Source organism: Saccopteryx bilineata, chromosome 1 (assembly GCF_036850765.1).
Source record: "Saccopteryx bilineata isolate mSacBil1 chromosome 1, mSacBil1_pri_phased_curated, whole genome shotgun sequence".
Classification (NCBI taxonomy): domain Eukaryota; kingdom Metazoa; phylum Chordata; class Mammalia; order Chiroptera; family Emballonuridae; genus Saccopteryx; species Saccopteryx bilineata.
Genome location: NC_089490.1, coordinates 111705894 through 111727448, shown reverse-complemented (window position 1 = coordinate 111727448; position 21555 = coordinate 111705894). Strand labels below are relative to the sequence as shown.

The following is a 21555-nucleotide window of genomic DNA, read 5'->3' as shown; positions in this document are numbered from 1 at the left end:
CTCTTTTAGGATTTCAGAGCCAGTAATATATAACGGTTTATTGCCAATTCTTGTATCTGACCAAAAGCCTTATTCATCACCCTTGATGCCAAATGATTTCAACTATGTCCAAAACTTAAAACCCACGTCAAGGACCAAAGCTGTTCATTACTCTAATTATCTATGTATTATTTCTCTCACAGCTAGACTTAAAAATGTGCTGACACAGATTACATTTATGTTGCTGACTTCACTCCCCCAGCACAGTGCCTGATACACTGTAGATACACAACTAATAATTGGTGAGTAAATGAATCAATGATCTGAGAAGCTTTCTGAAAGATTTTTCTTCGATTCAACAAATACCTGCCTGGCACCACTAGGCACTGCGAATATAAAGATCCATAAGGAAAAAAGCCTCTATCATCTTTAAGGAGCATAAAGTCTAGAGGGGGTGGGGGAGAACTCAAGGGGAAAGAAAAACAAACTTGTTTATCATCAACTCTTCTGGAACAGGCACAAATATTATTTCTTTCAAATTTCCCAGTAATCAAATAAGCATGACACTTTTTCTTTTTTAAGTTAGAAGAGGGGAGATAGTGAGACAGACTCCCATATGTACCCCTACTAGGATTCACCCAGCAACCCCTGTCCGGAGGCCAATGCTCAAATCAACCAAGCTATTCTCAGTGCCTGAGGCTGACGCTCAGACCAACTGATCTATCCTCAGTGCCTGGGGCCAATGCTTGAACCAACCTAGCTACTGGCTGCGAGAGGAAAAAAGGGAGAGGAAGAGAAGCAGATGGTCGCTTCTCATGTGTGCCCTGACTAGAGATCATACCCAGGATGTCTGCATGCTGGGCTGACGCTCTGTCCACTGAGCCAGCTGGCCTGGGCCTATCATGACATTTTAATCCCAATTTTAAAAACTAAGAAATTGAGATTCAGCAGTGTTATGTAACTTGCATAATGTTACTAAGTGGCAGGCCTGAATCCAGAGCCTATGGATAGCAAAACGTAGGTCCTTCCTTCCATGAAACCAAGCAAAGTGTATAAAACTGTCTTGTGACTAGTTTTGAAATTCTGAAGAGGATGGGACTTACATGGATATTTGAGTGCCTTACTCCATATACTCTATAAATCACATAAGTGACATATCAACTCTCGTCTCACCAAGAAGTGCTCCAAAGACCAGCTAGCTCCATTGCCCTAATTCCTATGTGAATCAAGAAGCAAGGCTTGACTTCATCAGAGGTCTATGACCCCCATTCTGTGTTGATGTTGGGGTGGAGGTATTTTAGAGTAAAAGTTGCCATGTGAATGTTGGTGGACCTACAAATGCCTGCAGAGGAGGTGAGCTTATCAAGCAGCAGATAAACACTGGTACACGTGGCTCTGCAGGCTGGGAAGCAGGAACTAGTACCATTAAAAGTGGCCACCTTTAGGGCACAAGCTGTAAATTACCAAGACATTTTACCCATTCTGACTAAGGAGAAGATGAATGGAGCCCTTCAAGTTTCATTTTAGTGACATTTTAAAGAGATAAGAGTTTTGTATTACCACAAAAGAAAAAAAACCCACTAGAATCTAGGGACCGTGTTTTCCTCTCCCTTAGATATCTTCATTCAGCTCTAAGTATATTTGTGAACAGTGCAGAGTGGTGGTTAAGAGCAGCAGCTTCATCTATAAAATGGAGTAACAACATCACTGGCTCTACCTGAAAAGGCTTGTTGAGACTGAAGTCAATAATGGAAACTTAGCATAGGACCTGGAGCATAAAAAGTTTAATAGCTATCAATGACAAGTACATGTACCAGTGTTTTGGCAAAATTAAGGGCACAAAAATAGACACACATATAGATATGGTCATTTCAGAGATGGATTGGTGGCTACATCTGTGATCAGGTCAAGAGACCACAAAATTACACAGAGGACTATGTGATAAAAGACACAATGCTCACGTAAAACTATTATCTATCAGAGAATTTAAATCTATATAAAGATGCCTTTACAAATCATCGGCTCTTAAGCAGGGTAAAAAAAGTAAGAAAATGGAAATCAAAAGATTCGATTCCTATAAAGATGCTGCCAATGGGAGAAGTGGCCTTGCCAGGTGTGTGTGTCCGGCATGGTCAGATAATCCATCTATCTGGATTGGGTAGGTCCTCAACGAGAGATATTTCAAGGTCATTTCTGTAACATGAAGACCCATGCTCTGCCCAAAAGAAAAACATGCATTTCCTTCTTTTGATTAACATACTAGTAGCTATGTGAAACACCAAGTGGTTTTCCCGTTGTCTGCTACAACAATCAGTCCAGTGGGCCAGCTTTCAGCATCCCTTCACCTGGATTTACCGACTAGCTCGCTCTTCAGGACCATTAAGCGTGGGGGCAGAGGTGTGGAAGGTGCCCATCTTGCTCTAATAATGAACACATTTCATTTCTTGCACTGAAGTTAACGCTCTTTGCAAAGATACCCCTTTCCTATTGGTTCCATAAGCATTCAGGGCCAGCGCGGCCTCGCACGGGTTGTCAGGTGGAGAGCCCGGAGTAATCTTTCAGTCAGTACCCACTGTGCACTTGCTCTCCCTCCTTTGCTTGTAACCTTTTCTGTAACCTCTGAAATTAAAGGAGGGAAGAATGAAAACAAGGTGATATGTCAGGAATGTGGTGTAGGCGGAAGGGCTAAGGGAAAATGAAGAGGGAAATAAAATATATTCAGCACCTTCCTTGTGCCAGACACTTAAGATATGATAACTTCCTGTTTTATAAACGAAAAAAGCCAAGTCTCAGCAAGCATGAAGAACTGGGTTTCCAATGTCAGACAGTAGGAGTAGGTGCTGCTGGAATCTGAATCATGGTTTTTGGATTCCAGAGCCATGACCCTTCTAAATTTTCTCTCCAAAATGAGGAGAATCAAAGTGGTGCTTGCACGGGATTGTGGAAGAGAATAAAAAATATATGAAGTTTTGGAAAGTTCTGATGCTGCACAAGATGATTGCCAACCCGGAGTGGGGCAATTTATATATTCTGACATCCCTCAGGGTGTTCTCACAGCAAGGGTGGTTCTAAGTCCTCCAGAGGCAGGAAAAGAAAGGTGCACCAGGCCTGGGCGTCAGGTGCACCGGGAGAACCGTGGCCACTGCCCGCTCCCTCCCTGACACAACAAAGCCGCACATTCAAACAAGTGTACGACGGCAGAACACCATGTGGTGGGATAGCACGGGTGGAAATGCCCTAAGTATGTGGAAAGGTCTATTCTTAAAGGAAAATGTTCCCCTTGTGAGCAGAGTTTATTAAAGGAGATGGAGTCCGTTTTCCTTCTGACCTCTCCTGCTTCCTACTTCCTGCTTCTTTCCTCACAGAAGTTTGAACAGTAAGAGGCCCGAGGAATTGAGACCAGCATCCTCACTTCTCAGATGAAAAATCTGAGACCACCAGCGTAAGTATCTGAAATCACACTTCTTGTTTCAGAAATCAGGCAGGTATCAGTTCTTGTTTTCGTTAGTCACCACATACTGTAGTAAAAAGAGAGAGGGCAGACACAAACAACAAGAACAACAACAAAGAAACCAGAAAGTTTACTTTGTAGACATAAAGATATTCCTGCTTATCTCAAATTCCCCTCACTCCAGGACTGTGTGCTTTGAATCTTCCTCCTCTACCAAGCGGCATTCAAGGTTTGTACAGCACCCTTCACCGCCCAGGTGAAAGACCTGTCGGGGGGGAGGTAAGGACCACCAGGTGAAAGGGTTTCTCTTCAGGCAGGGCTCCTGTCCTGGCTGTGACCAACCATCCTGGTTTGCCTAAGACTGAGGAAAGGTTCCTGTGATGAGGGATTTCAGGGCTAAAACCAGAAAGTCCCAGGGAAATCGGGACAAGTTTGTACTCCTATTTCTTTCATTAGGGCCACATCTGCCACTGAGCTAAAGGACCCAGATAGAAAAAAAAATGCATTTAGCTGGACGTTTTAGTTGGTCTGACACCAGCAAAATGGTAGTTAACAGTTCAAGTTTTTAAGAAGCAAGATGAGGATTAATGACTATAAAGGGCTTTGAGCCCTTGGGGAGGAAGGTTTTCTCAAAGTAGGAAGTGTTAAGTCCATAAAAGAAACAATATGAAAACGCAGTGGGGCTTTTTCATACCTAACAAGTATGACTAAACCCCTAAACACTTCCTGTTCCGTCCCATGTTTTTCTGAAATTCGCTTTTCCTTATAGGCCAAGAAGGTAGGGGGAAGAAAAATTGTTCTTGCTTTTCTTCTTAAGAATAACAATAGGGAATTTCACAACCTCCAAAGACTTCTAAAATTTAGCAAGCTCTTTCACAGAGAAATACTGCTGAAAAACAAAGAGCTCTCATTTTTCTTGATAAGCATCCTAAATTCAGGCTACATATAATTCTGGGTAAATGTAAACCCACCCGATTAGGAAAGCACACGTGCATTCAACCATCTAGTTGTATTTTGTATCAGAAAATTTTTGTTGTTGTTATAGACTGTGCTGGGTGCTGACAAGACAACACTAAATAAAGAGATGTTTTTATTTCATACATCACAGTATCCTAAAGATAAAAAAAAAAAAACAACTGCCCTTTTAGATTTATTCATGAAGCCTTCTTACTGCTGTGGAGGAAGAGAGCCATTCTTTACATTAAATGGTTTCTCCCGGGCCGTACTTCCTATTCAAAGAGAGCAGTGGCACAAAAGGCAGTCTCATGTTCGCCATTTCTGGGTCACCAAATACACTGGAGGCACTCGGCCTAGAATGGGGTAGAAAGGATGTGAGTCAAAGGAGGTTCCACCAGGGCACATGTCAATGGGTTTCTTACTCACAAGAACAGCTTAAAGCTGCCCTGTATGCAAACATATACAGGAAGTAAGACCTTCTTCCACCTTTTCTGTTTTTCTGGAAGTATGATTTGGACAGCAAAAGAAAGGAATATGCTAGGGAAGGGCAACTGGCAGCCCCCTGAGGGGCCATGGGAAAGGCTTTCGACTTTCCATTCTACTCTAACGGGTGGATTGTTGTACCCTCAACAACAGAGGAAAATCAAAACCAAGCTCACAAATCCACCACATTCTGCATTGGAGAGAGCTGCCAATACCATGCTCTGCACTTACAGAATGGAGTCAGGAGGACTGAGGCAACAGGGTGACAGGACAGCAAAGCAGGAACAACTGTCATATGTCCACCCAGCCACACGGCCAGTTCAGGTAACAATGTCACCTCACCAGAGTCCACTGTCCTTGAACTCAGCTTACCCCCTTGGGCTTTAATGGGCCTCCCGTCCTTGGTTAGACTCTGGATCCTGCCTGCATGCGGGCCTCCTGGGATCTCTCTGGGCTTTAGTGACTCTCACCTTTGTGCACATTACAAGTGGCTTCTTTGAGCTTGGCAATCCCAGACCAGGAGCCTTATTGGACTTCCTCTGTTTATACAAGACTTGTCAAGCAGGTTATGCTGCTTTTCTGCCACTTTCCTCTCCAGACACTTCTAAAATGCCAATATATCAGGAAGCAAAGGAAGAATAGGGTTTTCTCACCACAATCCCAAAGATGACAAAGGCTTGCATAGACCATAGTCTTCACTAAAGACCTGTTGCTGTTCTCATAAATGGTGGAGTGTGTTTTTAAAGATTGTAAGGGAAGACTTGTGAAAAGTAAGATCAAAGTCAAATGCACTATGCTTCTATCATTACTGCTGGCCCCTTTCCAGAGAGAGCAAAACGCACCCCTTGAGGCTGGCAGCAGGTCCTGTGGTTGTATCAATAATAACTTTCACTTGCCCAAAAAAAACCCCAGTAGCACATAGAGATGTTCATAAACTTTCCTCTCTGTTTTGCAGATCTAGAAAAAGTGGTGGAAAGAAATTAAATGCCTTTATGAATCAGCAAAAACCTAGGATAGAACCCAGGATAACTAGTCTTCCTGCTTTACTCCCCATATCTGGCACACCACAGGGAAAATGGCTTTTTTGGGTTTTTTTCTTTTCATTACAGAAAAGAGGACCTGCAACTTCAGATATGTAAGGTAAAAATAAAAAATCTTAAAAGACACTAGTTATTGTGTGGAGAGAAGACTTCACAAAACAGTAGCCCTGGGCACAGTTCTTTCCAGAAGTCAAGATGGTATATCTAATCAAGGTCAAGACTGTATGGAACCAAGAGTTCAAAGGCCACCATCTTCCCCACAGTGTAAGTCAGTTATATTGAGATTGCCTCAAGGTTAAGGAGGGAATCATCAAACTGCCAGCAGAAACACCAACAGGACTGGGAAAGAGGCTACTCCTGTCACATGTCCTTTTCCATTCATTGTGCAGTTGGTGACTGGGGGAGCAACCCTCTCAAAGCCTGGGAGAGGCCATTTATTAGGCATGAACCCACATCTAACCCTGCGCACAGGAACCAACCCCCCTACCTACTCCAAGTTGGCTCCCTAACAGCCTTAGGGACCTTCAGAAAGAGTCTTCAGTGAAAGGCACAAGGCCCCTGCACAGGTCTCTGGTCCTAATGCTCCCACCCACAGGAGCACATTCACAAGTACACCCAGAACATCAGATAAAATCCTGAGAACACAGGCAAAGTTCAACTGACTGATGCCCCTTCTAGGCCATGAACTGGCGCACCTGGCCATTTGGCAACCTTTCCTTCCTTTAGCAGATCTTACCTGTCTGAGCAGGAAACAGTGATAAGGCGAAATTTTGCTGTGATGGGTTTTCACCCTTAAGCAGACTCAGTTTAGAAACAGAACCCTTAACTGTTGCGATCAGTTCAGTGGAATGTCACAGAGCCACCAAAAATAACAGAGAATGTATGTCACAGTGTTTCATATTATTATTTTGATATTAAATAATGCTAAAAGTAGAATACTAAATTGTAAATAAACATTAACAACAACTGTAGAACAACTATGTGAACATATGGATACAGGCCTGAAGAAGTCAGATGCAGGTAGTTGGTTACTATCTAAAAAGGCTCAATTTTTAAAAAATCTTTTAAAGTTGTTCAAACATTTAATAAACCATAAATAAATTTAAATGGTACTCTTTAATTATAAATGGTTAGGATCCAATCTGAGAGTAAAGCTAGTGTCATAAACCTACCCTTTGAAAGGGATCTCCAGGTCAACCCTGTCCCCTTATCACCACAGCAAAGGAAATGAGTCTGATTTTTTTAAGGTGTAGACTATTCTTTTGTGGGACATACTGGTGCTTGCTAGTGTATAACCCACCCTTAAATTTACTTTATGCTAAAACAAATGCCAGCTTGAAAGAAGAGTGGACAGGCGACACAAGTCTTTACAGAAGCCCCACGTACTGTATTGCAGATCGCCAAATCTCAGGACAGGAGACAGCCCCACTCTCCCCTGCCAGGGTCAGCTCCTGTGGAACCACCAGAGGGGCACCTGGTTGTCGTGCCCAGCATGCACCTGTGGACCACAAAGCCTTATGTTTCTTCCCCATGCATGTGACACAGCCTGTATAGAACCCAAGCTATAACATTTTCTTCACTTTTTATAACGATGCAAGTCAGCTTCACCCACCATACTTTTATTCAAATCTCTAACTGGAAAACCAGCTCCAAGTATGCTTGAGGCTGTATTTTCTTAGCTCCTCTGATTTCTTATTTTCTGAGTCTTTCTTTAGGATTAATATTCCTCTCAAGAGACTTCATGAGTGACACGAATGAGGGAGATAAGGCCCAAAATGATAAAAAAAAAAAATGATTGACGGGAACATGAAGACCACAAATGGAATAGGAAGCTTCCCGGTACACTGCCACCATGGGGGAGGGAGGGGGGCTCAAGATGGGCCCATGCCATAAAAGCTAGTTCTGTGAGGTGTGTGGTTGGCTTGTGTGTGAGTACAAACAGCCTCCATAGCCTACAGGATGCAGGCACATCAGCAGTCTATAAAGTTCCTTCTGTGCCACCCTTGCTACTGGGGGAGTCGGACAAGCTCCACATTCAACAGCCTGCCATCCAGGGTGGTATTTATATATACATCCAAGGGCACGCTATCTCCTCAGAGCTCCAAGGCCAGGCCTCTGCATAGCAATGTCCTTTCCCCTCTGCCCGCCCACAGTTCACCTGCCCTTCATAATATAATATAATAGTGTCTCTACCGTGACCGTAAGTTCATCTTGGCACTGACATTTACTAGTTTGGACCTCAGTTTCCTCGTCTGGAACACCCGTCTAGAAAGGCTGTGCAGATTAAATGATGTGTGTGTGTGTGTGTGTGTGTGTGTGTGTGTGTGTGTGTGTGTGTGTCAAAGGCTCTTACTGCTGTGTTAAATACACCGGAGGCATGTTTCTTCCTCGCTCTGGCCCAACTACTCATATGCATAATCTGAACTTGATTTGTACTTCTTAATTATGTATTTTGTTTTTATATAGCATCTAGATTGTGAGGAATCGTGTTGTTTTAGTGCTTTCTAGCCACTATACGAACTGTGCGCACAGTGTGCAGCCCAGATGACAACCGTGGTCCAGGATATTGGACAAGGGCATCATTTCCCCCACATCCAATAATATCTGCTAATGTTTCCTGAGGAAACGACTGTGAGTTCTGGATAGAGCTGATCTCCCTCTGTCCCTTCAGCTCTTCACGCCCCTTCTTCCAAACAGACCCTTCCGCCATTTGGAATGCCCTGAAGGACTCTCACATGCTAAGTTATCCATTCATTTCATCACTTCCTGAGTACATACTATATACCAACAAGAGGAACTGCAGTTCCATACTTGGGACAACGCAGAAGAAATCCTAATTTAGCCTCAACACTACTCTGGAATTTTAAATATATACTGCCTTTGAGATAAACCTTCAATACACTTACTTTGTTGAAATAATAGGTAAAAGGGAAACCCCACTCAAGTCCGTTACAAAATAGGTCAACACTTGCGAAGTCCAATGTCATTCCAGAAGCACTCTCAGGGTTGCTAAGTCCTTGTCAGTACCTTTTCTCGTGTTAAGCCATGTATATTGCAAAACAAAATAATTTTCTTGCAACTAGAATTTGGAAATCTGACCAATCCATTTACACACACACATTCACAGCATAACATGCAAGTTTTCAGCACCAGACTAGGTGTTGAGTGGGGAAAAAAAGAAAGAAATATAAGTCTTAAAATCTCCCTGCCAATTCCTGGCAGAGAACAAACGGGTCCTGGAGAGAAGATGTGTCCTGACCCCAGGTGAACCTGAGAGGGAAAGTGGGCAGAGAAGTAGGGTGGTAGCCAGTTCATGACAGGAAAAATACACGGTAGAAAACGCCAGCCTTCCCAAGTGGGAAGTGGGAGAACCCAAGGGCCGGAGGACAGGGCCCGTCCCTGCGGATACGGGAGCAGCTCCACCCAAAGCCTTAGTGTCACGGAATAAGGCACAGCTTCGTGCTAATGCAGAGCACCCCGTCAGAAGTGGTTTGGGAAGCCTGCCAGGGTCTCATGGGTGGACCACAAAGCCAGACAAGCCCCATAGACAGATACATATCTACACAAATACCTTAATGAACAGTCTTAACAACTTTCCAAGATGACACTTTATTCCTAAGGCTTATCATTATCTCTTAGTAGCCCCCTGGCCAACAGACACACTTTAGTCTTGTCACCAACTCAACCCTCTCTACTCACACTTGGGCAGAAGTAAAAGCTTCCTGAAGGCCAGGTTTTATCTGTCTTTGCATCCTCCTTCCCATTCCTGCTAGCCCCAAGTAGAGTATCTTGCACATAGGAGACCTTTAATCGATGTTTATGTAATGCCCAATCCTGGGGAAAGCAGAGGAACAATGCAAACGGACACACACCCAGAACACCACAGAATTTAGATTCTCTCCCGAGTATAAATTCTCCTGGTCTGACTGGCTCTGAATGCTAAGGATCCAGGAACAGGCCTTGCACAGAAGGAAACTTCCTCTGAAACTCTCAGAACGCATTCCCTCTCTAGGAGCTGCCTGCTCAGAAGGCTGTACACGGAAACCTTAAACCTTGACATGAGCCCTGGCCGCATCCACTGTGCACAACCAGCCCCTATCAGGACCTGTGGGAAGGAAACTCGAGCTGCAAGAGTAACATGAGATTCAGGCATCTGACCTGCTGGCTATCTGGAGGCCGTCATAGTTTAGCTGTGAGTTTAAACCAACTGTAACCAGACAATACCTGACAGACAACCAACTTCCCTGTAAAGGGGGGGGGGGGGAGCTGGGCTCTCACACCAGGAACCCTCAGGAGTGCGGGTTCCACCCTCCCCTATCAGGGGTCACACACACTTTCCAGAAGCTCGAAAGGTGACCAGGGCTTGTCCCGAAGAGTACCAAGTTTCTGATAGGTAGTCCAGGTAGCAGCTAGTGAAGTAAAAGTTTTGTAGATGATTGGCGATACCACTTTTGTTTTGGCGTGTGTATGCCTGCAGTTGGGGAAAGGAAGGGCAGAGGCTAAACGCACCAATGTGTCAGTCAAGAGGGAACCCTGATGGATGAATCCACTTTAATGTGCAAGGATGACAGGACTCACATAGTAAACATTCACCACACCCCCACTACATGCCTGGCACCACAATGGGATCCTGGGATGAAGAAGACAGAGCCAGTCCTCAAAGAGCGCTTTCTCTTTCTCTTTCCCTCCCTCCCTCTTTCCTTTCTTCCTTCCCTTCCTTTATTTGAATTTATTGGAGTGACAATGGTTAATAAAATTATATAGGTTTCAAGTGTACAACTCTATAATACATCATCTAATGTATACTGTATTGTGTGCTCAGCACCCCAAGTTAAGTCTCCTTCCATCACCATGTACCCCCCTCTTCTACCACCCCACACCCAGCACTCACACTATGGAAGACCCCACTTTATGACAAATGTGTATTTTCTTTTTTACTTAGAATTTGATTAATTTTGTTATAGTTTACGAAGAGCAAGACAAAATGGAAGGTAGGTAAAAGGGGAGGGGATAACAGAAGAAAGAGGAAGGAGGAAGGCAGGAAACCAGGAAGGAGGGAGAGAGTCAATACCAGCCACTAGAGTCACGGTTGTCGGGAGCCTACGCCTGTGTCACACTAGTTTCTACTAAACACTTAGATACAGCAGGCAATAGTTTAAGGGCTTATCAGGGTTAATTCATCATCTCATGCTCACAATCCTATATATTTGTATTCCCCTTCTACAAATGAGAAAACTTGGACACTAACAGATTACATAAGCTATAACCACCCAGTCACACAACTATCAGGTGAGAGATCTGGGATTCAAACTCCGGTAGGATGATTTCTGAACTCATCTATTACACCCGTGGTTCTCAAGGTGTGGTCCCTGGAACCTGGGAACTCTTGAGATTTGCCAATTCTTGGTCCCAGCCCAGGCCTACTCAATCAGAAATTCTAGGGGAAGGGCCCAACATACTGCTCATTAAAAGCTTTCTAGGTGATTCTGATGAACATTCAAGTTTGAGCACCATGGCATTAATTACATTATAGTGCTTTTCCACATAACGTGGCTAACTTGAAGACAGATAATAAAATACCTCACCATCACTGTGACTGGCCTTTCTTGGCAATGAGCAAAGGTCAACATACTTAGGTCACTGTTTCTCTCAGTTCAGGGGCTGGCTTAGGACGGAGGTTTGGGAAAGCAAAGTCAGTTCTCTTCATGGAAGGAGGCTAGAAGGGAGTGAGAATCCTTGTCTATTCTTTAATGGTTTAACTCCTTCATAGTTTCCCAACTCAGTAAAATGCAGTGTCCCAAAATACCTATCACTAGATTTAACATGAACCTTGAAAAGAACAGCTTTATTTCTGACATGTCCGTTTAGCTTCTGACAATGCTGTCATTACAGGCAGATAGATTTGACTGTTCTTTCTTCTGGAGTTAATTTAATTATTCAAACTGATTAACCAGACTGTGAATTATCTAACCCTTTTTGCTTCTTCCCTTTGGCCATTTCTCTGTTCATTAGCACCTCTACTGAGGATAAGCAGGGGAGAAGAAAAGGTGAGGAAACTCAAACCAGTAAATTTTTCTCCTTGTTAGCAGTTCTGGCAGACTTGGTGGGAGAAGAATTGTTATTGGCTAAAACGAGACACTGGGATTATCTATGGTTTTCAATTCTCCATGCTCTCCCTATCCTTAATTATCACATACAGGCAAGCGAGCCTAACTTTATAGAGTGTCAGCCTAGTCTAAAAGTGACCAGAAACATAGCGTTCAAATTCTAGAATCTCTACAGAGGTAACCTATGATACTGCTTACATTAAAACTCTTAAAAATGCCAAGGTCACAGACAATTAACAATCACAGTTGAAAAGGCTCAAAAAAGTGATCACATATCTGTGGACCCCATTTTAATTTTATCAGTTGACTTTTTCCCACCATTCCAGCTTTCCATGACCTGAATATGTGTATCTTTACTTACTCACATGAGAAAAATAAGAAACCTAACATTTAATTAGGCACCTACTATATATTCTAGGGTGCCAGAATCTCTGCTGGATATCATATAAACATTATCTTGTTTATTTCTTTTATTTTAACTTAATTTATTGATTGATTTTAGAGAGGGAAAGATAGGGAGAGAGATACACTGATCTGCTGTTCTACCTATTCATGCATTCACTAGTTGTTTCTCGTATGTGTCCTGACTGAGGAATGGACCCATAACTTTGGTGTATCAGGACAATGCTCCTACAAACTGAGCTATGCAACCAGGGCCTAACTTGCTTATATCTTAAACATTTTGGCAATATATTTTTTATCTTGATTATATAGAAAAACTGAGGTTTAGAGGAGTTAAGTCCTGGAGTCAGTAAATAGCAGAACTAAGATTTGAACACAAAGCTATGTACCCCACCCCAACCCAAAACCTGTGCTCTCTTTACTCCTCAACTCAGCCTCACCAACAGAATTGCTTACTTCCACCAAGAACTCTTAACTGTGACAGTGCTCTCAAGGCTGACTTGGGAGATGAGTGTGCTAAGTGCTCTCTGTGACTTTTAAAGATGCAGACTTTTAAACATGCTAAGAGCATCCTCAGAAGCCACTCGTAATACCTTCAGATATCTACTCTTTACCCTGCCGTCAGCACTACTACAAACCACCACCAGCTTCCACCCTTTTGCCAAATCTGGACAGACCACCACTAGTCTTGTCCATAGTTTCTGAGCAGTAGGAGAGCAGCATTTCCTCAGGCAGAAGCCAGAGGCTACGGTGGGAGAGGAGGTCTTCACTTCCCCATGACTCAGGGCCAGCAAGAATGCCAGGAAGCCTATGCAGCAGAAGCCCATGCCCTCAACGTTACCACATGACCACTTCCTACTTCGGCGAGGGAAGTAAGCGAAAGGTCTAGTGTGAAGGCGGAAGGAAGAAAGGGGGAAGTGATTCTGTTGACCGTCTGCTTCCCCATACCGCATTTCCCTGTTTCTGCTCCTATCCCTTTCCCAACCCCACCCCTGCTGGACTTTGGTGCCTGGACCTGCCTTGCTCCTCCCTAAGCTGCAGTGGCCAGACCGCTCCCTGCGCCTCTGCCCTAGCCCCCAAAGGAGCCCCCACAGCGCGAGTCGCCCACTGTGAGAAACACCGAGGCCTCCTGGCGTTGGCCAGAGATAAACTCAGCATTATTCAGTATCCTGCAAAGTGATAAGTGGGCTTGCTTTATTATTTGTCAGCCAGTCTTTCTTTTTCATCCCTGCTGAGGGCAAGATGGGCCGGAGTGACTGCAGCTCACATGGTAAACACTACAACAGCTGTCCTTCAGGGGAGAAATTCTCTTCACTCTCCTGTCCGCAGTACTTACTGTATCTATCACATCATCGACGTGGAAGACTAGTATCTTTCATGGGTTTATACTTTATTGGTATTTTTAATAGGTGTTACACTGCCCAAAGATATTGTAAAACAATTTGGGGCAAGACTTTATTTCTTTTTTTTTTTATTCATTTTAGAGAGGAGAGGGAGAGACAGAGAGAGAGAAGGAGGGAAGGAGCTGGAAGCATCAACTCCCATATGTGCCTTGACCAGGAGAGCCCAGGGTTTCGAACCGGCGACCTCAGCATTTCCAGGTCGATGCTTTATCCACTGCGCCACCACAGGTCAGGCTAAGACTTTATTTCTTGACCAAAGAATGTCAATGTGATGCTAGATACTCACACAGTACCTCCTAACTTGAGATGCAGGCGTCCTGCTGGGAGCAGATGGATCCCAGACTCTAGTAACGTGGCTGCTTATGGCCCAGGCTTCAGCTTCCTCTTCCTGTGGGCTCACCCATAACATGGCAGCGTGGCCCGTCCTGGAGCTTCAACCCTTCATTTAACCAGATCTGCTTCTAGTTCTGGAGATGCCAGAGAAACCACACTGACTGCCCAACTAGCCTGGATGAAACACAAACCAACTTTGGAAAATGGAGAGAAAAGCCCAGACCCTGGGCAGTTCCTGTCTGAATGATTCTTTCCGAATCACAGATCAGAGATATGTCAAAGGCCCTCACAGAGACTGAGCTGCAGAGTCATGGGGTCCTAAAACTGACTCCTACTTATTCCAAAATACAATACTGAGCACCAGGCTGGCTTTGTGTGGGACCTGTGCAGGGGCTCTGTGCTTGCTGGAGCTTGCCTGTGCTTGTTTTAAAGATGTGCTGTGGTTACCCTGAGTCTTCATATATTTTGAACAAGGGGCCTTACATTGTCATTTTGCACTGATCCCCGCTCATGATGTAGCAGGTCCTGCCGAGCATGTTAACTCCAACGAGTCACTTCAAAATATCTAGTAAGTCTGGAAGCTGTGTCAATGGAAGCAGGGTGCAAGGCTTTGGGTTGGCAGGGATGAGGATGGGCGGCGAGGCAGGGAGGGTGATTGGTCTATAGAGAGGAGTGGGCTGGTCTGGTGACAGGGAGCACAGGGTGCCCATATGGGGCAACAACAATGGCACCAGAAAGAGCTTCTCAAATACACATACCAAATACTGCTCATTTTGGGGCACTATTTCTTTTAGAAACTCCCCAAAGCTATCTCAAATCTTTGACTATGGGCCTCATTTTCTCTCTCTGATTTATACACAGCCTGTCTTTTCCCCAGTCTTATAGAAGCTTGTTTTAAAGGCTGATATTGTTTGTTTGTTCTTTTCTTTTCAGCTTGAGAGAAATTTGCATGTGACAAGGTTTGCTGAGATGGAGAGAACTCCACTTCCTGGCTATTACTTCTCTAATGAAAGTCTAGACTCCATCATGGACAGACAGCCGGGGTTGCTACCAGAAGTCACACGGGGTCAGACTTACCATCAGAATGGTAGGTGGGAACATCAGGGCCATTCAGAGTCTAGGGTCTGTCTGAATGCAAACTTCCCAAGGATCAGCACCAACAGCAAAATACAGAACTGTCCCAAAGCGTATTCTCTAAGATGGGGCTTTAGGAAAGCTTTCTCAAGTTGTTGTTTTTTGTTTCAAAAGGAGCCAGAAGAGAAAGACATTGTTTCTTTGAATGCTATCTTGTGATCACATGCAGGCATGTGAGCCTCCGACTTTGATGAATGTTCTCAGACGTGACAGCTAGAGATGGATGGGTGTTCCTTACTCTTCACTCTGTGTGTGCGCGCGCGTGTGTGTCTGTAGTGTGCCTGTACATGCACATATGCACACACTCCAGAGCATTACAACTGTGTTCCCTTCAAAAGGATAGCTCTTCTCGTCAGTATAAGTCAATCGTTCACAGCATCCCTGCTTGGTGCTCCAGTCTGTCTAGTCCCATGCATGGCCTCTCCTCCAGAACCATGAAATCAGCAGGAAGCAGAGAGTTTTACGGGCTGTCTGTCACTTAGCCCTGCCTGCACATCCTAACTGGTGACGAAATAAGGAAATTGAAGTCATTGCCATGAAAGCTGAAAATGTGGCACCCTTGGCTCCAGGTCTTGGGAAGGCAGGGAGGACAAGCTGGTCGTCCTGCCTCCTGGCAAAAAGGGAGAAAATTGAGCTGAGCAGATGCTGCTGTACTTGGAGAATGCTAACGTACACGGTGTAGGAAGAGCCACATCAGGCAAAAGCAAGCTGTTCCCTGAAGCGAAGGGGAAGCCACTGACCTGTGTGACCTGAGACCAGAAGTGCCCGGCACCCCCTGAAGCATCGCTCAGATGAGAGCGTGCTGCTTACCACACTGGCCCCTTCACTCTTGGCATTGAAATCCACCTAAGTATTTTAAATCTAAGAGATCCTACATCTAATTCATTAGCCTGGATAAGTGGCTAAGCAGTTCATGAACTGTGTACAACTTCTCTAAGGCCACCTATGGTGGTCTGAGAACTGGATGCCATGAACATGGAATTGAATTGCACTGATTTGTGAAGAAATAAGCAACACCTAACATAGCAGCTCAGATAGCTATTTCACTCACTGCATTAAAGAAATATCACCGAATTTTGGAGCTGGAAGAGAAAAGAGTGATCCTCTTGAAGGGGTCCCTTATTTCAGAGGTAGAGAAATGGAGCTGTCTAAGGTAGTTGAGTTCCTGGTCTGAATAGTGAGTAAGTCTTCCTGTGTCTCCTTCAAGCATTTCTAGAATAGAGGATGAAAGAGAGAAACCAGTTCTGCTTTGCCCACATCCACAATTTCAGCCAAAAGTGAACCCACTTTCACCAAACATTAATACGAATGACTCTCTAGAAACTGAAGCAGTCTGGATGAATCCCAATCATTTAGGCCAACTCACCTGGGTGACATAACTCAGTCCTGATTCACCAGATCACAGCCTAACCTCCACCTAAGTGAGTCCAAATGGTCTGAAACACAAAGGTAATAAGCAAGAAGTGGCTTTCTTCAACTCTTTTGTATCAGACCCATAGTGCCCTTTTACCAAGATTGTAGGCTTGACAGTTTGGTCAAGAGTCACTGTTCTGCCTGACCGGGCAGTGGCGCAGTGGATAGAGCGTCGGACTGGGATGCGGAAGACCCAGGTTCGAGACCTGAGGTCGCCAGCTTGAGCGAGGGGTTACTCGGTCTGCTGAAGGCCCATGGTCAAGGCACGTATGAGAAGGCAATCAATGAACAACTAAAGGTGTCACAACACGCAATGAAAAACTAATGATTGATGCTTCTCATCTCTCCGTCCCTGTCTATCCCTCTCTCTGACTCTCTCTCTGTTTCTGTAAAATAAAATAAAAAAAAAGAGTCACTGTTCTTCCTGGGGTTCTCTCATTTATGTAAATAAAACTGAATATTTATTATTATAAGAAACCTAATCAAGATATCTCATAGAAATTCTCTAATTTGGCTTGGTTTCCCTCTATTCCCTCTTATTATTTTGATTTCTAAAGGAACACAAAGTCTTTACTTCCAAAAGGTCACATTGTATAAATGTGGCCAAAGATATAGAGAGTAATCAGCTGTCATAAATTCCCAATTTATAATAATCAGAGAAAACTTTGTCCAAAACAAAGAAAAACAAATACGACCTTTCTTTGTAGGGTTGAATCATCATCACTAGTGGGAGTGCTGATTCAGGAGTCAAGAGGGCAAAGTCAAGAATACAGCATAGATGGGTCAGACCTGGGTTCAAATCCCAGCTATGCCACTTACTAGCTATGTGACTTTAGGTGGGTTATTTAATCTCCAAGTCTTAGTTTTCTCATCTTTAAAATGAAAATAATTAAGTGAAATAAATCAGAGAAAGACAAATACTATAGAATCTCACTTATTCATGGAATCTAAAATATCAAACAAATAAAAAACAATGTGGTTGGATGGGAATGGGCAAAAGTGATCAAAAGGTCATTAGAGAAGGAAGTCTTGGGGATCTAACGTATAACATGGTAACTACAGTTAATAATATTGTATTTGAAAGCTGCTAAGAGAGTAGATCTTAAAAGTTCTCATCACAAGAAAAAATGTTTGTGGCTATATGTGGTGATGGATATCAACTAAACATATTGTGGTAATCATTTTGCAATATATGCATATATCAAATCATCATGTTGTACACATAAAACCAGTACAACCAGTCTATGTCAATTATATCTCAATAAAAATAAACAATAAATAATAAATGAAATAAAACTAAACACCAACTATTTCCTAGGATTGTTGTGAGGATTAAAAGAAGACAATGAGATAATGTGTATAAAAACAGCCTGATTCGATTCCCGGCCAGGGCACACAGGAGAAGCGCCCATTTGCTTCTCCACCCCTCCGCCGCACTTTCCTCTCTGTCTCTCTCTTCCCCTCCCGCAGCCAAGGCTCCATTGGAGCAAAGATGGCCCGGGCGCTGGGGATGGCTCTGTGGCCTCTGCCCCAGGCGCTAGAGTGGCTCTGGTTGCAACATGGCGACGCCCAGGATGGGCAGAGCATCGCCCCCTGGTGGGCAGAGCGTCGCCCCTGGTGGGCGTGCCGGGTGGATCCCGGTCGGGCGCATGCGGGAGTCTGTCTGACTGTCTCTCCCTGTTTCCAGCTTCAGAAAAAAAAAAAAAAAAAAAAAAAAAAAAAAAAAAAAAAAAAAAAAAAAACAAAAAACAGCCTGACACTCAACGTATATCCAATAATGGTAAGCATGAGCTCCAATCCTGGCTCTGATAATCATTTTATATCTTAATTTCTTTCTCTTCATCTTCAAAATAAAATGGTCAAAATTCTAGGCTCTATCTTGACCAGAAGCTCTAAGTAAAGGAGAGTGCTCAATCTCCACTAATCCTGTCTTTGTGGTGGCTAATGCAAGAAAAAACAACTTATAATTATATAATATTAGAGTTTTCAAAGTATATACTCAAAATATCATCAAATTTTGTCACCCTAAGATTTCCTACTTGTTTGTGTTACATAACAAAGACATGATCTTCTACATTCAAAACAGCTTCTCAAGAGTCTCTCCATATTTTACATCCTATCGGCACTACTCAAGATCAGGGCCCTGTCATCTAATTAGTATATTATCTGCAATCATCTCCAAACTGGTTCTGTCTCATCCATTGTCTCCTTTCTCCAATCACCTTCTACAACCATCAGTCATCCTCGCAAAACAGAAATGATTTTTCTCCAACACCTTCAGTGCCCTCTAACCAACCACCTTCGCTACAGGACCAAGCTCCTGGGCATGCCTCATGTGCCCTGTGTTCCAATTATTCACATTCCCAACTCAGATGTCTACTCTAAACCCCCAATCTGAAACAACCACTTACTTTTGACCTTCATAATAACACTTTGTCTAAATCTATTACAGCTCTTGCCTCAAGTTATAAATGACTATACTGCTGGACTGTTGTTAAATTGTGTCTTTTCTACCTTTGGCTCTTAGCCTTTTGAGCCATGTTAAGCCATGCATGTAGTAGGTAATCCATAAAGTCTTACTGAATTATTACTTAATTGTTTAATTGGTTTCAGCAGCCCTCTAGTCAAAAACATGCATGAAGAGAAGAAGCAGGGTTGGGTAGTTAGGCAATTCATTATCACAGTATCTCTGCTTAGTCAGCGATAACCTTGGAAAACACAGCAAGCTGGAGGTAGGCCTGTGAAATGTTGGACACCAGGCTGGTTAAGTTTTTATTGGGAGCAGAGAGCAGGGAAGAGCAGCCCTGCTTATACCTGTGCCCAGGAAACTTGGGCAGGGCAAAGCTGCTCTCTCCTGTTTTCCCTTCCCTCCCTTATCGCCTCCTTCTTCCTCTTAACTCTAAATCTAATTCATCCAATACATATTTAGTGAGTGCTTACTATATGCGAGGCACTTTTCTAGCATCAAAAATATAGCAAAATGGAACCACTGGTCTACATTCTGGTGCAGTGCATCTCAAACTTCAATGTCATCTGAAGCATCTGGGATCCTGCCAAACAGCAGAACTGGACTCGGGGGCTCTGGGGTGGGACAAGCACTTGCATTTCTAATGAGCTCCCGAGTGATGCTGATGCTACCAGTTCACATGCTCTATAATAAACTTCCAGACTTGAGCACTGGTTCTCAACCTTGGCTGCACAGAGGAATCACCTGGAAAGTTTAAAAAAAAAAAAAACTACACTAATGCTTAGATCTCTTCCCCAGAGTTTCTGATTTAATTGTTCGGGACTGCAGTATGGCATTGGGATTTTTAAAAGCTCCCACAGTGAATACAATGAACATCCATGGAAGCAAACTACTGTTCTAGTGAGAGGTATAGATAGGAAATAAATATATATTTCAGAAGATAAGTACTATGAATAAAAATAAAGCAAAGTAAATGCAACAGAAAGTGGGAGAGTGTACTGCTTTATCAGGAAAGGTCCTTCTGAGGAGGTGAGATTTGAGCAGAGACCTGAAAGGTGTGCAGGACTAAACCATGCAGTTATCTGAAGGAAGAGTTCTGTGTAGAACAAACAGCATGTGCCAAGGCCCTGAGGTAGACGGGTGCTTGGCATGTCTGCCAAATAGCAAAGAAAACTCACTCGTGAGACCATCCCCTAAGAGACTGTATTAAAAACAATGGTTCACAATCATAGGAACATAGTTAGTCTGGGAAATCCAGGCACACAAGCCCCAAAGGAAATCAAAATGAATAATGTTTTAAATCCAAAAATCACTAGGGGATGGGCAAACATTTGGAAGCAAGGGAATTGTATGTGGCTATGTTAGGTCATTTAATCATCAAAAGAATTGTATCAGATAAATACTATTATGTTCATTTTTAGAAATATGTGACCAGAGGCTCAGAGAGATACGTTCACTTGCCCGGGATCATAAAAGGAAGAGATTCACACCAATCTGAATGACTTCAAGATCTATTCTCTTTACAAATTAATCCCACTCTGGTTGTTCTCCCTTATTCTCACTTTACAAATGCTCCCATCTCAGGCAGAGTGAAAGGGAGGAGGGCCCATGTCAAAAGTAGGAGGGAAAGGGTAAAAGTGAGGGAAGAGAAGAAAAATTCAGGAGGTAAAGAATGCAGGGAGAGTGAAAAGACAAGATGGTCACTGAAGGATAGTCCTCTCCCTCAGACATGCCTTCGGCTCCTGATGAGTCCTAGCTAGAGCTCCTAAAAGCCCTGAAAGGTGGTATAAGGGTTAGTTTTACATGTCAACATGGCGGGGCCATGGAACCCAAATATTCGGTCAAATTCCAGTCCAGATGTTGCTGTGCAGATAATTTCTTAGATGAGGTTAACATTTAAGTCAATGGATTTTGAGTAAAGCTGATTCGCCTCTATTATATGAGTGGGTCTCATCTAATGAATGAGCTGACGGCCTTAAGAGAAAAAGACTGAAGTCTCCAGAGGAAGAGGGAAGTCTGCCTCCAGGCTGCCTTTGGACTTAAGCAACATCAACTCTTCCCTGCGTCTCTGATTGGCCAGCCTGTCCCACAGATTTTGGTCTTGTCTGCCTCCATAACTGTGTGAACCAGTTCTTTAAAGTAACTCTCTCTCTCCATACACACAGACACACACAGACACACACCCTGTTAGTTCTGTTTCTCTGGAGAACTCTGACTGCTACAGATGGGCACAGCCAGTAATATCCTCCCCGTCTGTGAGAGGTGGTGGTAGATCTCTGAAAATTCGCACTCTGAGGGAGGGTGGGACTGAGACCGGCCCCTAGGTCCTTCACTCCTCACATGGCTTCTATTGGAGCTGGCATTTCATCTTAAGTCTCTGACCAGG

General features: G+C 43.7%; 1 protein-coding gene across 5 annotated transcripts in view; it reads right to left on the bottom strand.

Annotated features, from left to right (window-relative positions):
- The window catches only part of ETV6 (ETS variant transcription factor 6), a 235077-nt gene that overhangs the window by 154915 nt on the left and 58607 nt on the right, over positions 1–21555 (bottom strand). The window lies entirely within an intron of this gene.